Source organism: Bombina bombina, chromosome 5 (genome assembly GCF_027579735.1).
Source record: "Bombina bombina isolate aBomBom1 chromosome 5, aBomBom1.pri, whole genome shotgun sequence".
Taxonomy (NCBI): Eukaryota; Metazoa; Chordata; class Amphibia; order Anura; family Bombinatoridae; genus Bombina; species Bombina bombina.
The window spans coordinates 206,509,414-206,530,092 of NC_069503.1; the positions used below are offsets into that span (position 1 = coordinate 206,509,414).

Here is a 20,679-nt window from a genome sequence, read left to right on the forward strand (position 1 = left end):
GCATTTCTTATTATGACTATAGAGATTGTTTAGAGCTAGTGAATTTCCAGAATAACACTGTGTATAACTGTGTAAGATGACGCGGCCATAACGTGTCATCAAGTTAACCCTGTACACTGTAATTGGTGCCTATAAGACATGTTGTGTGTCTTTCAATAAAGGAGAATAGTTTTTGAATCATTGCTGCGTGGTCTGAGTCTGTTCTAAGGATATCCTTATCAGATAATCTACATCTGCTTCAGGTGGTACAGTGGGCCCGAGGCTTTGGCCTGACCTGACACTCCCCCCATGAAAGCAACACCCTACAGTTTCTGGTGTCAGCTCGTGGGATTTACACGGGGTAAGCATGAGTGTTTTTTACTCTACTTTCCCTCTGTGAATCTGAACCTAAATAGGTGTTGGTAATAGGTGTTGGTAATATATGATAAAGGGTTAAAGGGGATTCCTGCAGTAAAGAAAGAAGCAGGGTTTGTGCAAAGGTTTCAGTCCTGTTGGCACTTGTGATAATCCCTCTAGAGAGGTTTATAGTCCTGTGCTAGTTTAAGACAGATATTGTAGTTCTGTCTCGTAAGCGAGCAAGATAAAAGTTGGCATGCAAGTTGGCATTGCCTTGTGACAGTGAGTTTGAGTCTCACGTGTGTTGAAGTTTTCCATATCCATTCCTATAATAGAGTTTTGTTACCCACCTGGATCTAATGTTTGATATCTGATGCTTTGCTTTGCTTATTTGCTTTTTGTTGCTATAAAATTGTGCTGTGCTTAGAAAATATTAAGTGGCTATGTATTTTATTATTGTTGCTATTATTGTGTTGAGAAATGGGATCTGCTTATAGATAATAATGCACAGAGAAGATTACATATTTAATGTCTACAAAAGGGTTAACAGTTTCTGTTAAAGACAGAAACATTTCAAGCAGAGAGACATACTGCATCCACTCGAGAAAGGGAGGGGGATCATAAAAAAACACTGTCAGTAAGCACTGCTGTGTAGATTCAAAGAGAAAACTTTGTGTTAAAGAATGTCGAGGGCTAAGAAGGGGGGCCACCGAGCGCACACAGATCAGAGAACAGGAAAAAAACTGTTACAGCAGCTCCGTTTGTAAAACTCTTTCTCTCTCGTTGTTTGCAGTAATGAAAAAGGAAATTTTGTATATTTTGATGTGTCATGTGTAATGTGTCTGTTATTATGTGTCAAAGAGTTGCTTAGATCAACAGAATAACAAAATAAACAAAAAAAGGAACGGAGGATGTTTTTATCCTGTTTTGAAATGTGTTTTCTCAATTTGTGGGGAGATGGCCAGTCTTTGCAAATTCAGACACTTTCAAATACATTTTAAATTTGGTGGAAAGATTATCTTATTGTATTTTTATGTGTCTTTGGTAAGTTATGGAATATTTGTTTTCCGGAGGAGGAAAGGAAAAAAAAGGGGACTGAATTCTGGTATGCGAGATTAGATGGGCTTGTGTGAGTGTATCGCTGTAAAAACATTTTTCTTTCTGTTTCTTTGCTGGGAAATCAGACGTTGTAAGGAGGTATTTTGTAGTGTTATTTTTATAAATGTATTTTAAAGTCAACAGCATGTTTTAAGTATGTGTGTTATATGTGCAGTTTTAGTTTTAAGTGATAATTGTTGTATGTAAATATAAAAACTGTCCACCTGTTGCAGCATGTAGATATATTGGTTTTTGCAACGGAACTAATTAAAGGATTTGTGAATGTGCGGATGATTGAGGACCTTTGGTCATGTTCGGGTCAATGGAAAAAGATTAACATTGTATTTGTAAGATCTTTGCATGGAGTTATAGGCTGTATATCATTAAATTTATCTAAAAGTATTTGGGTCCGTTTCTGTGGCAAGTAAATTAATATGCAGGCCATGATACAGTACAGAAGTTGAATTTGTGTGGTAAATCATACAAGCAGCCTAAATTATGGTTAGGGTATGCATATGTAATTTACGTGATAAATGGTTAGTCCTTAAAGGGACAGTCCACTGTAACATAGTTTTGATATTAATGTATTGTCAATGGCTTGTTATACAAGCTGAATAGTTTAAAATGTAGGAGAAGTTGCATTTGCAAGTTTGTGTACATATGAAGTAAATTGTAATGGGTTGAATTTCAGATAATCCTTATCTTATATTTGTCTGTAAAACCGAAGCTTAGGGCTTAGACAGAGCAATAGAAAATTGTCATTTTATTATTTAAAGGACCAGTTCACTCATGTGAAAGGAGTTCAGGAGCAGCAATAACACTGTATTAGTAGTTTGCAAAATATATTTTTTGAGACCTTTCTTTGTATTATTCTTTTTAAATCTGCCGTTTAGATAGCAGATATTTCTTTGCAGTGTAACTGAATTCTCTCTGTAATGCAAACTGAATTGATAAATTGTCTACAATCTTAGTGTTGCGATCTGTGAGACTAGCGAAAAAACAAAACAAAAAAAAACAGAAGAGTGAAAATATTTAAAGGGATACAGGCAAACTGATATAAAATCTGAGATTTTAAGGAAATATTTACAGAGAAGACAATGAGGTTTACTGTAAGCCTAACACTAGTATCTTTAACTGTGTCAGCAGTTTCAATTAAAGATAATTTTTAATTTGGGTAAAATGTCCCTTTAACTAGCCTGCATCCCACTGTGAGTGCGTTTTTATGCTGCTTATGCTTGCTTAGGCTATTTAATGAACGTCAGTATACATTGGATAATTGGGAATAATTTAAAGGGGAAATTTTATTATTATTCTTTTGTAGAAAGCTCATTTTTTTTGTTAAATGCCATTGTTATATTTGGCGAGAGAGCTGCAGAATGGTGAATATCAAATTATAAAAAAAGTTCGATCCAATAATTGTGTTATTAAAATTTTGGTTATGTAAAAGTATAGACTGGATTCTAGAGTTTTTTCACAAGATACTTGTGTCACATCTGATTTATTTCACAGTAGATTTGCATGGTACATGCGGGCAGGAGGTTGATAGTACGGTGGCTGTACCATGGTTATCTGATCTGTCCCACTATAGGATACTTAGGTGTGTTTGTGTGTTCCTTTGTAAGTTTATGGTTCAGGATTTTATGTGTAGATATGCAACTGGAGTTTATTGAGCATCTGTAGTGATTGCATCATTAGCATGATATCAAAGTCTTGTGCATAGTAGAAGTTGCGGAACCAGGGTATAGATGGTTCTTATGGGATGTTTTTAATTATTTGTAGTGTTTTGCGAGTGCTGTGTTTCAGTGAATGTCAGTATAGGTGTTGAATTTCAGGTTAATTGTGGTTGTTCAAAGTTGTTGTCGGCTGTTAATGTTTTGTTGTGTGGAATGCATGAGTGGTTTTAAATGTTTTCTGAGAGATTGTTATGTTTTTCTCTTTTTTGACTGCGTGTGGAAGTGTACTGTATGAATGGCATATTGAATAGTGAGGTGTATTTGATGTTGCTTGCTATTGAGAATGGTTTTGTGCATGCATGAGTGGAGTGCATGATTTTTTGAGTCTTTTGGTTTATTGTTATATTGTGTTTGCGTATCACATGGGATGTTTCACGTAAACAAGGGGGAAGTATTGATGAGTATCTTTGTGTGAGTTAGGCGATTATTATTTTAAGTAAGAAAGTGAACCTAAAATGTTTTTAATTTTCTATTTTGTTCTTAACACAATATTTGTATTTGCAGGATGAGATCATGCAGCTGTATCCAGAGATTAAAGACACTAAATGAATTATTTTTAAGTTTCCATATTTAGGTAAAATCTGTACAGATAAAATTCCATAAGTGCACTCTTCCAAAGATTGAATGCAAGTAAACCTTTTAAAGAGAAAAAATGAAGATAAAAGACCTTTTGTCAAGCTTGTTTTACCCACCATACTGCAGTAAAAGTTGCTGAACTATCTTTGGATCCATACTTTGCATTGCATGCTGGTACCAGCCCCAGAACTGGACTCTGGGTAATCCATGACTGTTTCCTCTGATGTGTGTCGTCAGAACATAAAGACTATCCTTCTCTGGACTGTGCCTTGCCGGTTGATATTGAGGACCTGTTATGCTGTTACAGGGTCAACCAATTAAATTAGGGGAGTATTGTTTTAACTCATTTACTTTTATCTCTTGTTTTGTATGCTCTTGTATTGGTGTTATTTTCTGTTGATCATATTAGTTATAAGAAGTCATATAGTTTTGTCTACGGAAAAGCATGCCTTATTGGTATTAGTGCACATTGTAGTTTATGTACTTAAACAAAGTAACCCTTTAGATAAGCGTAACTCTAAACCTTGCAGTATGGTAACCTATTGAATGGCCCACTGAGTATAAAAAATATGTTTGCACCTTTATAGTTTAAGGAAAATGCTGCAATAGATCAGAATATTTTAGACCCTGCACCCTATAGAACATAATGAGGACATGTCTCAGCTAGAAGTTTATATTAATTATACAGAGAAATATTTATTTAGGGAGTAGCATAATTATAGTTTATGAAAGCAAATGTATTTTTCCCTTTTATTAATTGGTATGGTATCTGCAAAGTGAATTTGGTAATTCCAGATGCTTGTCAAAGAAAGGATTTATCTTACCATAAAGATGTGTTTACCTTTAAGAGATTTTGTAGTTTTAAATGATGTTATGATCTTTCCTCATACAGGAGTGGGAGAGAATTTAGGTTGCATAAAATTATTAGTAAACTAGTAGTGTTTATATCAGATGAGATTGTTGACTATTAGGATCATGGTTGGAGAATTATAAACATTATAGATAGTAGATGTGCTGAATTAAGCAACAGTAGGTTCTTTTATTTTTTAGTAGTTCAAAGTGACAGTGTAAAGAGATTCATTTATTTTTATTGACTGTTTTCTTTTTTCATTTTTGCTACAGGGCAGGCCTTAGCATAAGTTTTAGCATAGACATTCGGCCTCTTGATGAAGTCTAGCAGTTTTCACTTGCCTAGTATTCATGAAGTATCGTTTAAATTGTATAGAGAAGCTGTGAGTTATTCTCTGTAAAGTATCAATGTATTTAGTTTGTATTATATATCAACAATGTTTTTTCCTTGGTTTTAAATGTCATAGGATGAGTTAAGCTAAAGGAATTGTGATGCTTACAAACAAAGATGAAAGAAGTTTTATTTGGACATAATTGTGATTGTATTGGGGTGTGTACTCATCTTGTACTGTTTCTGTTTTCTTCTTAGACTCCTGGGGACTCGAGTGTCTGCTTGCCATGGGGATCCACTGGTTGCCTTGTCTACCCCATGAACAAACCATCAGATTTCCAGCATCTCCCTGCGGAAGAGAACTGGATAAGCACCCCTACTGCAAATGAACTGTATTAAAGCAAAGTGTCTGAGGAAGGTGGAGTGCTCTTAGAGGACAAAGACTGTTCTTAAAGTGATCAGAGGCCACCTAGAGACAGTTGTGCTGTTACCATGTCATACTTTACTGTGGAGAAAGAACTGTTGGACATATTGGGGGGGTGCTAGCAATGCAGGTGGAGAAATAAAAGATGCAGCGTTGTTTGGGGGTAGATGGGGGGCTGGTTGGGTCTTTGTGCGGATAGACCGGTAGTTCTAGGGATGCTGGAAGGTAGACAGAAGGTATTAGAGAGGCCGCACCTATGTGCAGTGACAAATTGTGCCCTATTGGCCTATAAAATTATACCACGACATGTGAATATTTTTCTCTCTAGTATTCTCACATAGAGTTCTGTTACCGTAGTATTAGGCTCATACTGTTGTTAAAGGCTTTTCTCATTTTCTGCGCCTGTCTATTTTTATGTTATTCTGTTAGAATAAAAGGGTGGTATGTTAGGGGTTAATGTGAACCTGACTAGCGCCATCTTGTTCTTTGCATCCATCTTGTAATGATTAAACTTTATTATAATGGGTTATTCTGTAGTGAGAAATAAATGCTTGTTATTTTACTTTGCATAGCTAGCTAACCTTGTAAATGTCCCTGGCACTAGGCCCGGAGGGTACTATCTCAATAAGATGGTCAAACAACCTTGTTGTTCTCGCAGATGCATTTCTTATTATGACTATAGAGATTGTTTAGAGCTAGTGAATTTCCAGAATAACACTGTGTATAACTGTGTAAGATGACGCGGCCATAACGTGTCATCAAGTTAACCCTGTATACTGTAATTGGTACCTATAAGACATGCTGTGTGTCTTTCAATAAAGGAAAATAGTTTTTGGATCATTGCTGCGTGGTCTGAGTCTGTTCTAAGGATATCCTTATCAGATAATCTACATCTGCTTCAGGTGGTACAGTGGGCCCGAGTCTTCGGCCTGACCTGACACTCCCCCCATGAAACCAACACACTACAGTGTGTGACATGCATGATAAAAAAAATGCAGAAATTAAGAGATCACTTTTCAAAGAGTATATTTGTAAATGTGCAAACAAAAATAATTCTGTGAATTCAAAATTGTACATTAATGATTTGGGTAGATGGCTAGATGAAGAAAAGTACTTTTAAAAGGTTGACATATGTTTGTTTGATATTTTCCCCATTTCCCCCAACCACGAGCAACGCTTCAAATATAGTGTACAAATGTTCCCATCTGTTAGCTGTACTTGTGGATTTTGAAAATGCTGTACTCTATATGGTCTTGGTGGAACCATAAGCTGTGGTACTCATACCATTAGATCTGGTTAAATGCAGGATTTAAGCTTGTTGGTATGCATTTCAAAATTAAGTCAGCTGTGGTGTAAACTGCACAGTTTTAAGTTAACATGTTATGCAGATGTAAAAATCTTAAATAAAATGCCTCCTTGTATCTGGCAAGTCCTTGCATAAAGGGGCAGTAAACTGGAATGTAATACATATCATTTGTGTATTGAGGAGGAAACATTTCTGCATGGTTTTAAATATAGAATTTCTACAGCATTGTCAAATAATCATAAATACACTGCTGCTAAAAAAATGTGTTTTTATGGACCCCTGGCCCCACCATACAACTACTACCACACTGAAGTTACAATTTTAAATTGCACAAAGAAATAAAAAACATTTGCTAAGTAATTCCTACCTCCTTTGCAAATGAAAGTGATCAGCCGTCTGACTCAGGCACACACTGTACAAACAAAGTGCCAAGTCTGTCTCACACTGTGCATAGTGGTTTAGTGCACACTCAGAAATCCTCTCAAATGCTAATACTTTACTCCTTGTAATAACATTTCCGATGCTCAATTAGCACTCTGCTGTGGTACCCCATTGGGCCCCTGACAGGAGTCACCCCTGTCACCCCCTTATGGCGGCCCTGGCGACACGCATGCTCTATAACACCCACTTACACATTTCAGAAAATAACTCTCATTGCACGCTGTAGTATAGACAATTTAAACGCATGCACAGATTCAGTGTATCAAACTTGAACGCAAGCACAGAGGAAGAACATCGCATAGTTAGAGCTCCACTGGTGCGTGCTTTAAACCTATGTATAGAGCGGGTGGGACCGCTCCATACGTCACATTGTCAATAACAAGGAAGTGCCAGCGGGGAAGAGTTTGGTCTAAAGCGGAGAAAAGTTAGTATTAAAAATCTATAATATCTGGTAAATAACTTCGAATAATAAAGTTAGCGGTTTGAATACTGATGTTGAAAGGAAATATTAAGAGGCTTCACAAGTGATAAAATTGACATTCACTTTAAAGTGAAGGTCAATTTTCATGTGAAAGTGCCTGGTTTTTAAAAAAACTATTAAAAACAGGAGCACTTTCATTCATGAAATTTGACATAGCACCGTATTTTAAAAATACCTTGTTCCTCTGAAACACCGGATCGCCATTCTGAAATGATGCCCCGTCAGCTTCTTCCTGCTTTACTTACCCAGCAATGACGAAACCGGCTTCCTCCAATCACGGCGTTGCCTCAGGCAATGATACCCCGGGGAGCGGCTTCAAGAAGAAAAGCTAAGTATATTTTTTAAAAAAAGGGCTGAAATGTCAATTTTTATGAATGAAAGTGCCCTTGTTTTTAATAGTTTTTTTAAAAAGCCGGGCACTTTCACATGAAAATTGACCTTCACTTTAAGAAAGTGCAGGAAATAAGGGTCTGATAGCTCCAAAAACAGTGTCTGATAGCTTTACTTGAATTTGTGAATTTTCTAATAGCTCGGTAACTGTTAGCGCTCCACTTGTAACCTGGCCCTTATTTACTGCAGATCATAAAAAAATCACAGCATTTTCTTATTGCACTTTAGGTTACATCAAACAAGACCATAGACCAATTTACCATGTGAAATGTCCCCAGCAGTAATAAGTAACTTACAGAACGACTGGCCTATATGTACCTACTGCTGGTTTGATCTTGATAAACACATTTGGTGTTGCAGCCTTCTCTGCACAGCAAACCAAACTGTCAAAAAACAAGCACGATCTCCTCGCTGTAATGGATAATTTATATTTAATTCACGCCTGTTTGCAAAGTGATGACAATGGGATTAAATATATAAACAGCAGATAACATACAAGCTCCTACTTGACAGCAGAGAGTGGGAGGAGCTAGCAAAGAAAAAATATCTGACAAGCATTTTCTTTCCCAATTAAATCAGCGACTTGTCAAGCGTGTTGTCCAATCAACGCAGGAGCTATCTGCTGGCAATGACATGGGTAGAAATGGGAGGGACTTCCGTTGTCAAGGCAAATGTCCGGAGCTAGTGGTGCGTGTGTTAGAGAGTGAAGAGGAGGAGGTGGTGGTTCTGTCTGCTGCTGCTGTTCCATTTCACAGACAGGTAATGGGGGGCGCGGGCCTGCACTGACTGGTACATAAGATGCGTGAGATCTAAACCATGTTGGTTGCTGTGGCAGCTGGATGCTGCGTGTTGACATAATGAGAGGGCAGGATGTGCTTAATATGGGGTTGGGCAGAAGTGAAGGTGAGACTGATGTAGGTGATGGAGATAGCATCAGTGGGCCAAGGGTAGATTGGATTAAAGGTATATATTTGCAAGGGCGAATGGTGAACTGGCAGGCTTTCTGTAGATCTCCTGCTGGGTGGTGATAAACAATAGGCTGCTGTTATGGGAGATCATTATATGGTGGTGTCACACGGTGGGGTAGGTGACGTGATGAGATTGCAAGTGGTCTGTGCAGCATTTTTGACTAGTGATTGTCAATCTGAGTGTTATAATACAGTGGTGTATCCCAGCCCTCAGGTGGTGGTGGTAGCATACAGTAGTGCATAGCATATCTCTTGCTATACTGCACATATGTTTAAAGTCTAACGAAATAGAATCCTCTATATTTACTATTTATTCTTGATTGATTGTGTTTGCTATCTATCTATCTATCTATCTATCTATCTATCTATCTATCCTGTGTGTGTGTATGTGTATATATATATATATATATATATATATATATATATATATATATTGTATATGTGTATCATATATAGCTCACATGCATTTTTAAAATGTTATCTTTTTTTTTAATTTCAGTTCACTACATGAAGTAGTTAGGATGTCTTTGATAATGCAGGGAAAAAAAAATAACATACAATAATGAGTGCTTAGCTAGGCGTCTGCCATTGTTTGTATGCCTAGTCCTATTGCCCTGATCTATACTGACGCACATATAGGGTCTCCAGTTTTCCTTCTCCTACCTGTGGATCAGAGCATATTGCTTTTATGATATCACAGTATCAAACACATCTTCGCTGGTGCAAACATACAGTATTCAGATAGGAGAAGTGGGGGGGACATACATTCCCTCTCCTTAGGATGGACATACCTAATCTATACTGAATCTCTGTAAGTATTCAGTTGGTACATCCCTTAATTTTAATTGGGGATAATGAGGGTTTCTCAAATTATTTTTGGCAGTGTTACCACTTTATAAATAAAAACAATAATTAAAACCCATACATCTCCCTCAAGCTCTAATTCTCGGTGACACACCTTGTTTACAAATCATTGTCCTAGAAATTGGACATCAATTAAATTCTAGTCACTTAAAATATTATATAAGGTATAGATCAAGGGTGAGTTGGACCCTACTCTTTTGAAGTTTATGTGTTCTCTCCTTATGTGCATTGTGTGTGATCAATGTGATATAATCTGCTTTTACTTAAAACCAGTGTTGCGATGAAGAATACTTTTGCTTTTTATGTTGTATATTATTATTGCTGCAGGCTGAGGGGAAGTGGATAAATTGGCCCAAATCTTGTAATCTGTTTTACATCTTTTATACATTTGCAACCAATCTTGTGACATGACTGAGTAAAATCTTTAAAAGTGACCTGAAAGTCAAAATTAAACTTTCATGGTTAAGATCAAATCATGCATTTTTAAGAGAATTTTTGTTTTAGTTTTTTCTTGGTATCCTTTGTTACAAAGCATACCCAGGTAGGTTTAGGAGGAACAGTGCAGTGCACTGCGGCTACACACACATGCCTCTTGTTATTGGTCTATAAGATGTGTTCAGCTCTCTTCCCATAAGGGCACTGTTGTTCAGGAGCTGATCTTAAAGGGACATGAAACTCAAACTTTTTTTTAATTTCATGATTCAGATAGAGCATGTGATTTTAAACAACTTTTTAATTGACTTCTATTATCTAACTTGTTTTGTTCACTTGGTATCTTTTGTTGGGAATTATTCCTAGGTAGGCCGAGAAGCTGTTGATTGGTGGCTGCACATATATATCTCATGTTATTAAATCACCCAATGCATTCACCTAGCTCCCTTTTAGTGCATTGCTGGTTCTTCAACAAAGGATACCAAGAGATTTAAGCAAATTTTGATAATAGAAATAAATTGGAAAGTTGTATTTATCTGAATCATGAAAGAACAAATTTGGGTTTTTATGTCTCTTTAACTATTTGTTTAAAGGACCACTAAATGCAGTTGAATTGCATAATTAACAAGTGCATAACAAATGACATTTATTTTTTCTCCCATTTTCTGGCCCCCTGTATCATGTGACAGGCATCAGCCAATCACAGACTTGTATACATATAACCGGTGAGCTTGTACACAAGCTCAGTATAATCTTCACCAGAAAGTGTGTATGTAAAAAAAAATACTGTGTAAAATTTGATAATGGAAGTAAATTGGAAAGTTTCTTAAAACTGCATGCTCTTTCTGACTCATAACTGTATTTTTACTTGTGTCCCTTTTAAGGCATTTCAGGGATTAACCATGTAGTTATAGTGTTTTATTATTGCACTATTTCTTGCATATAACACATAATAATAGCTTTTCCGTTTTGCAAGTTTGTCCCTTTTTAATGGTATATGCAAAGTCAGATTGTATAACAGTTCTCATATTGCACATGATCCCTGCAATTTATTATTGTTAAATACTTTCTATCTAGGTTTTGTATGTGTTGCCAAACAATGCACTATATGATATAAATATAATAACAGTAGGAGTCATATTTTATTGTCATTAATTTAAGAAAGGCCTATACATTCTGCATTTTTTAAGCTAGATGCCACACATAAAGAATCTTATCTGAGTCAATAGGTGTAAGTGATAGTCCTATGTAAGCATCCAATCTAAATATACAGTATTACAGATCTTTTCATGTAGGTTTCAATTATAATTTAGTATTTGGTAGTCATAGTGGCTAACCTTGTTGTTGCAGACTCAAGCCCAAATTGGCTCCTTCAAATAGGAAGATTGGGTGGAGCTGACTGAAAAACAACTGCAGCAAACAACATTTGTTTTACAAATGTTTATACTTGGCTGATATGTTATTCTGTAGAAATACAACATAAATGTCTTGTAATTACAAGGTGTTTACTGTCCCTTTAAAGGGAAATGAACATGCTATAATGGGATAAGTAATTTTATTATCATGCTACTGTTGCTCGCATAATGTGTTCAACCGCTGTAATGGATTAAACACATGAAGTGTTACTCACTGGAGGAGGAAACTGCAGTCCCACTAAAACTTACTTTCTCTACACCTGCACAATGCTCTCCATGTCTTTTACTTCTCTTTCCGTTTGCCCTTCTCCTAAAACTCACTGCATGTCCCTATAATAACAACACCCACACTATCCATATCTCAGCCTCCCTTCTCTCATCCCCTATGCTGTCCTCTCATAAACTACTCTGTCTCCTTAGAAACACTTCCCCATCTTACTCTCCTGGGTCTAATCATACCCGCTCCTACAATTCTCACTCTCACCTTCTGTCACTCTCACTGCTACTACTGCTGGTGATGTCTCTTCTAACCCTGGCCCTGCAGCAATCACCACACTTTTACACTCTTGCTCAGTCTCCCACTGCAAAAACTCTAGGTCACGCAATACTAACAATCTCATCTCCATTAACACACAGCGCTTATCGCCTCTCTCTTTTCTTGTGCCCTCTGGAATGCTCACTCTGTGTGTAACAAACTTACAACTGTTCGCGGCCTGTTTGTTTCCAACGCTTTCAACCTTTTAGCAATTACTGAAACCTGGCTATCTTCCTCTGACACTGCTTCCATTGCTGCTCTCATACATGGTGGTCTTCACTTTAGCCACACACCTAGGCCAGGTGAGAGACATGGTGGCGGTGTTGATATCTTACTATCCCCCTCCTGCTCCTATCAGTACCTATCTCCATTTCTCTCCATTTCTTTCTTTTGAAGTCCACTGCATTCGTCTGTTCTCCCCCCTCTCTCTGAGTGGCAGTTATCTATCGCCCCCCTGGACCAAACTCCCAATTTCTTGACAACTTTTCTGCTGGCTTCCTTACTTTCTCTCTAGAAATATACCTACTGTAATTCTAAGTGACTTCAACATCCCCATTGACAACCCATCTGCCCCTGCTGCCTCTAAACTTCACTCACTAACTCCTTCGGCCTCTCACAATCCACCCTATTCCCTATCCACTGCAATGGACACTCTATTGATCTGATATTTTCTTATCTCTGCTCCCTCTCTGACGTCACCTGTCGCCCATTTCCCATCTCAGACCACCATCTGCTCACCTTTAATCTTAATATACAGGCTAAACCTACTTCTCCCTCTCTCCCCCACACCTGTAGAAATCTGCAAACTGTGGACCCTCCCCAACCTTATTCAAATACACCTCCCCCACACTTCCACGATATCCTGCCCTGACCTTGCTTCAACCCACTATAACAATACTCTCTCCTCTGCACTTGACACTCTTGCTCATCCTCAACTTTTCAAAGCCCCACGTCATCAACTCCAGCCCTGGCACTCCCAGCAAACACGCCACCTACAAAAATGCTCCCGCACTGCTGAACGTGCCTGGTGGAAATCCCACTCTGAACCTGATAAGTTAATTCTTTACTCTTACACCTCTGCCCTTCACTTAGCTAAGCAAACTTACTTCTCTTGAATCCACTCACTCCTCAAACCCTAAAAGACTGTTCTCCATTTTCAACTCTTTCCTCTACTCACCTGCACCCACCTCCCGCCCCTCATCTGCATTCAGTGCTCAAGACCTGGCTGACTACTTTTTCAATAAAACACCATCCGAAAAAACATCCCAAAACAAGCCTGCAATCTCCCAACCTCGCTCCCATTCACCCCCTCTGCCACTCTCTGCACCCTCCTCTCAAGCACTGAGAGTGAAGTGGGTTCCCTGTTGCCTTCCTCACACCTCACTACCTGTCCACTCGATCCTATTCCTTCACATCTAATACCTTCTTGGTCTCCCACCCTCACTCCCACATATTCAACCTATCCCTTTCTACCGGCTCATTCCCTGCCTCCTTCAAACATGCAAAGATCACCCCATCCTCAAAAAAAACCTCCCTTGACCCTAACTCTCCTGCAAACTACCGCCCCATATTACTGCTCCCGCTAGCTTCAGAAATCCTTGAAAAACTAGTTTTCGATCGCCTAACCCACTTCCTGTCCTCCAACTCATTGCTCGACCCTCTGCAATCTGGCTTCCGTCCCCAACACTCAACTGAGACTGCCCTCACCAAGGTTACTATCTTTTCTGCTAAAAACAAAGGCTACTACTTTATACTCATCTTACTTGACCTCTCTGCTGCCTTTGACACTGTTGACCATCCGCTTCTCCTACGGACTCTCATCTCTCTTGGGCTCTGTGACACTGCCCTCTCCTGGATTCACTCTTATCTCTCTAACAGATCCTTCTCCATCTCTTTTGCTGGCGGCGGCTCCTCTCTATTGCCTGTTAGAGTACCTCAAGGCTCTGTCCTGGGTCCTCTACTCTTCTCTATTTACATTTCTTCACTGGGTAAACTTATCAACAGCTATGGCTTCAACTATCACCTCTATGCTGATGAAACCCAGATTTAACTATCCACCCCTGCACTCTCTCCTGTCAATTCTCACATCAGCGTCAGGGATGCGCAATTCCTATCGTCCGACGCCCGGGACATGCAGTTTTTTTGGGCCAGGCATGTTTTTTTTGTTTTTTTTTATATATATATTTAGCCCTGCCTCGGGCAAGCAGACCACAGCAGGGCTAAAGCTTTTTTATTTTTTTATTTGTTATTTTAACAGCAGCCAACAGGGGGTGCGGCAGACATAATTTTCAATGTGTAATTTAACGCAGTGCTTGCAGGAGTGCTAATAAGGTGCCTGGAATCTGTTAAGTACACACCTCACACAGGTTATACAGAGCTCAGCGCGGGGGTTATTAGCAGCGGTTCTTTAAACTTTTTCCACCCATTTTAGTTTTTTGTTTGCACTGTCCAGCATTCTGCTTTGTGACTCCAGCGGTGGCCATTTTGCGCTACAGACACGCTTATCTCTTTCTATTTCATATCAGGGATAAAAAAAAAAAAGTGTAGCATAGGTAGAGCGCTCCAGTGTTGCCTCAAGTCACTGGAAAGAAGCGCGGGGCAACATGTAGGTAAGTGATTTTTGCTTTCACCTAATCTTTTGCCCCTGCTTAGTTCACCGCAGATCCTTGACTTGTAATCCTAATAGGTTCAGTGTGATCTCCCCGCCAGTGTTAATTTCGTCGACTATAAAACTAAACAAATTCTAATGACTAAAATACGACTAAAACTAAAATGACATTTTAGTCAAAAGACTATGACTAAAACTAAATCAAAATGACATTTTAGTCAAGACTATGACTAAATCAAAATTTGCTGACAAAAATATTTTATGCAAGATGTTATAATCAATCCATATTCAATTACTGCTCTTTTGTAAAATTTACGAAACTTCATTTTATTAAATTTTTAAAATAAAGACATGTTATATATCACTTATATACCACAAATCTGTTAAATCTGTATTGCATGTTCAAACCATAATGCCATAAAGAAAACAGGTTAATAAACCTTTACTCCAGGAGTATATAATGAGTTTGGAAGTTCAAGAGCAGTGCTAATATTGTTGCTGAAACGTTTTTGAATTTGTGAACAATCAATTGATTCTTCCTATAGAAATAGGCATAACCTACGAGTATGGGTTTAAGTCATGCTGTGCCTGTGCTAGCTGCAGAAACTTTTTGTTGTGTTGAGTTACTTGATACTTGTTTTAATTATTAACAGAAAACTGTTACAGTTTTTATATTGGGTAATATATTCAATACAGTTTTGTTTTTTATGTTTTAAAGTTGCACTTCTGTTTATTTATGAAACTTGGTTTTATTTAATTTTAAGTTTAATTAAGATGTTGCATATCACAATGGCTAAATGTGTGTCTTTATTGCATGTTTAAACCTTAATACCATAAATATTAACAGGTGTTATGTTTACTCCTGGTGTATGTAATCAGTTTGCAAATTATAGAGAAATGCTTAAAGGGACACTGTACCCAAAAATTTTCTTTTGTGATTCAGATTGAGCATGCAATTTTAAGCAACTTTCTAATTTACTCCTATTATCAAATTTTCTTCGTTCTCTTGCTTTTATTATTTGAAAAAGAAGGCATCTAAGCTTTTTTTTGGTTTCAGTACTCTGGACAGCAATTTTTTATTGGTGGATAAATTTATCCACCAATCAGCAAGGACAACCCAGGTTGTTTACCAAAAATGGGCCGGCATCTAAACTTACATTCTTGCATTTCAAATAAAGATACCAAGAGAATGAAGAAAATTTGATAATAGGAGTAAATTAGAAAGTTGCTTAAAATTTCATGCTCAATCTGAATCACGAAAGAAATTTTTTGGGTACAGTGTCCCTTTAAATAATGCATTACACTTTAACTGAACCCCTTAGATTTTAGTTGACTAAAATCTACTGGAGATTTAGTCGACTAAAACTAGACTAAAACTAAAATACAACTAAAATGGCATTTTAGTCAAAAGACTAAAACTAAGACTAAATTGAAATTTGCAGTCAAAATTTACACTGCTCCCCGCCTCTCTAACGGAACTCACGTGAAGCTTGTGCCTCCGTTCTTACTGAGGGATTCCCCTCTTTGCAGACAGCACTGTCAGCAAAGAGGGAATCCCTCAGTAAGAACAACAAAGGAACAGAAGCTCCGGTAGAGAGGAGGGAAGACCACACTTAACCTACTACCTACAGACGGTGTGAAAATGTTTTGCTTGGGAAAGTGGATATTGGTGAGGGCTATGTAGGCATAACGGAATGCTCTTCCTAGCTGTAGATCAATCTTTGTGGGTCACATACTTTGCTATTTTTGCCAAGGAAGATGCACAGCCACAAAGGGGAAAATTGCCTTCACCACAGAGCAAGAATATATATATATATATATATATATATATATATATATATATATATATATATATATATATATATATATATATGTGTGTGTGTGTATATGTATTGATAAAGATGTAAAACCAGCGTTAGAACTTAGATCAAAACAATTTCTAAACAAATATATATATATTTTCAAGTTAATATGTTTGTCTATCATATATCGTGCAGCATGAAATAACAGATTCAGTGTACCCTTAACACTGTTAAAAATATAACAAACAAGAGAAAATAATCAAAATGAATCAGCGCACAGAGATGATGGTTCTTTTCACAGTATATCTTTAGATTTTCAAAGTTCCAAAGTGTCAAGAAGTGTTTGTTTTTTGGATAACCACAAATGGACAATAGTAAGTGATTGCCTTCTTACCAGAAGTACCCCTAATCGTATGAGGTAATGTGAGCGCACGGGATGGACCCCAGATGTAGAGGTCCTCTAATCTGTACTGGTTCCACTCTTGTGATGTCTTTGCTTGTTGGGACACTTTTGGCCACTGGGTACGCTTTATCTGGTAGAAACTTCCGGTTTTCTCTGCAGACTTGTATCTTTGAATCTCCCCGGAGTATGGTTGGGTAGTAGAGTGTCTCAGCAGAGTATAGTAGGAAGAAAAAATGAAACAAATAGTGTAACTCTGTGATACAAAGGGTTTATTTCATAGCACACTTAAAAAGTTTAAACTTACATTTTAAGCCCTCAATCCATAATGAGGTAAGCATTCAGGTAAAACACACATATAAGGGGAGTCAATGCTGCATAGGTGTATCCGTTGATATCAACTCCCTTCTCCTTGTGTGGTATTTGTCTTGGTACAGACAATAAATCTCTTAGTTTAGTAGTTAATGTCAAAATGCCCAATACCTTGTCTGAGCTATTTGTCCTTTAGCAAATGCTTCCCTTATAGGCTTGCAGTTATCAAAGCAAGCCTGTTAGTTTAATATAAATGCATGCCCAGGGCTGTGGGTCATATAAATTTCAAGCATATATACATATAAATAGTTAATAAAAAGATATTTTCAGAACTTTAACATTTGTTAGTATGTATCCATATACAATGCACAAACCAACCGTTACAATCCGTTAAAATCCCAGTACATCTGTTGATAGTATATTGTGTCCCATGCACTTATACAACAGTGCATTGTAACAGATAATCACTTTAGGTATCGTTAACGAAAAAACAGAAGGTAATAATAACGGCTGCCGGTGCCATGATAAGAACAAGCTGTTCACCCACTCAATAGAGCAGATACACTGGATACGTCTAATACTTACCTCATAACGATTGAGGTAGTATAAAGTAAGTGGACACCCAAAGGGGGATCAAATAAAAGGTCTTATACCAACAGACAGGCATGTCTGTTATGACCACGGCTCTTTTGGGGGGCCGAAACGTTATGCTTTGTTTACATTAAATGGTGATTTATTTCATCTCTTGTGCTGGCTGCTTTTATTGTGGGATGCTACGGATCAACACCGGATCCTTTCCTATTTCATTGTTCATATTATATATATATATATATATATATATATATATATATATATATATATATATATATATATATATATATATATATATATATATATAATATATAATTTTTGTATATGAATTTTAGGAGCCAGCTGTATAGTGAGGTTCCAGACAACTCATTTATCAAACTACTCCCAATTCAATGTCCACCCCAGCATTGTACTGCCTGTGATCTTACCATTAATCTTGCCTTAAGTTCTCACAATTATAGTGTGGTTACTACCTCATTATATTTCCTCGCTGTGCCCCCTCAGTACCTCACCATATTGCCTCGCTGTGCCCATAACCTACTAACTGGCCTCTCGCCTCTCTCCCCTTCAATTTATCCTAAATGCATCTGCCAGACTAATCCACCTCTCTCGACGCTCTATTTCTGTTGCAGCTCTCCGTGAGTCCCTTCACTGGCTCCCCACTCACAGCAGAGTTACATTTAAAATTCTCACCCTGACCTACAAAGCCCTCACCAAGCTGCCCCACCCTACCTGTCTTCACTCATCAGCAAATATACTCCAGCGCCCCCTAAGATCCAACAATGACTGCTCCTTGCGTCCTCTACCATCACCTCTTCTCATGCTAGACTACAGGACTTCTCGTGCGGGACCAACCCTCTGGAACGCACTTCCTCGAGCTGTCAGACTTTCCCCTAACCTCTCCTCCTTTAAACGTTCCCTAAAGATCTTTTTGTTCAGGGAAGTCTATCACCAGACTCGGTAACAAATGAATTTCACTTACCTATCTAGATTGCAAGTTCCCATGGGAACAGGGCCCTCAATTCCCCCCGTATTTGTCTGTAAAATCTATTGTATTGTTTTTCCGTTGTACTTTTGTATTCATGGGCAGCACTGCGGAATCTGTTAGCGCTTTATAAATCTGTTGGCGCTACGCACATATTCATTTTTTTTTTTTTTGTATTGGCTTATCGGCTGTATTCATCTACGGACCAGTTGCTGCTCTGTGGCTGATTTTAACCACATTTTAGTTGAAATTATCTTTATTGTCAGAAAGGAAGACAAGAGACACTATATCTAATACATCATGCCCCTAGTTCAGATAAACATATTTATATTCATTGTTACAGTCTCGGGACCTCTTATCATGTTCGATAAAGTTTTATAATTCCATATATCTGTCTCAAACAACATGAAAAAGAGTTGGAGGATGAAACAGCTTCTCTCAGCAATTAGTATATCCATCCGGCTTTCCCAATGTATCTCCATCATTACTGAAATCTCTGAAAGTCCATAGAGTCCTAGGAAAAGCTCCCACCTACTGAAGTTGCCTTCAGGCATAGGAAATATATGAGGTCCTGTTTATTTTCCTGAAGTAGGAAAAAAATTATCTATAGTCTTCCTTCCCCTCCCTTTTCTAATGTGTTTTCCTTTTATTTTAATAATTATAAACATTAAACATAAACTTTTTAAACTGTAAAACAATAAACTCATAACTGTATAACCTTTCCCGTCGAGCAGAGAGAGAACCATCAAATTGTATCTAAGATGTATATAAGTTCCCCATAAAAGACTTAGTGGCAATAAGTTTAGGAGAGATCCCCTATTGTGTTATAACTCTTGAAAGACTTAAATTTCCCTTATCTCCTATCCCTGTTCATGATCCAGTGGACCCAAATCTTTTGGAAATGTGTTGTTTTATCCTGTGACCATGTTGGTGAACCTTTTCTCCAGTGTTTGGCTATACATATCCTCGTGTTAACCACATTTTAAAGGGACAGTCTTGTAAAAATTAAACTTTCATTAATCTGATAGGGCATTCAATTTCAAAAACTTTTCAATTTACTTTTATCATCAAATTTGCTTTGTTTTTTGGGTATTCTTTGTTGAAAGCTAAACCTAGGTATGCTCATTTATAAGCTTCTATGGTTTTTTTGTTTTGTTTTTTTTGACAGTTTTTACATCTAGGCAGCGCTAGTTCATGTGTACCATATTGATAACATTATGCTCACTCCCTTCAAGTTATTTACAAGTCCGCAATGATTGGCTAAAATGCAAGTCTGTCAAAAGAACTGTAATAAGGTGTTCTGCAGAGGCTTAGATACAAGGTAATCACAGAGGTAAAACCATAGAGACTGCTAGTTCATATGTGCTATATAGATAACATTGTTATGGATTTATTTATGAGTCAGCACTGATTGGCTAAAATTCATGTCTGTCAAAAGAACGGAAATAAAAATGGGCAGTCTGCAGAGGCAAAACTGGGGAATAGATTATAAAGGGATTATCTATTTAAATAATACACATTTTACAATAAAACTGTTCCTTTTTAAATGTCAAAAATATCTTGTGTGCCTTTAAAAAATAATAATGGTGAAAGTTGTTTGAAAGGACATTTTAAAAATAAAACGGCCCGCTTCCTTTGAGCCTTTTATTTTAACCCCTTCACTACCGGGACTTTCAGAGAAAAGCTTTCCCAAAATACCAGAGAAGTTTTAGCATTTTTGCTATCACTCTATTTAAACAGAAACATAGCCGCCTTGTTGTTGTTTTTTTAACTCTCAGTTAAACCCTCGGTTTACGACAGTT

The 20,679-nt window shown here is 37.5% G+C and overlaps 1 protein-coding gene across 1 annotated transcript in view; it reads left to right on the forward strand.

Annotated features, from left to right (window-relative positions):
- Nucleotides 1–8,656: 8,656 nt before the first annotated feature.
- WDR37 (WD repeat domain 37) overlaps nucleotides 8,657–20,679 on the forward strand; it is a gene marked incomplete in the record, with an annotated part of 556,897 nt that continues 544,874 nt past the window's right edge. The window contains 1 exon segment of the mRNA XM_053713841.1: nucleotides 8,657–8,724.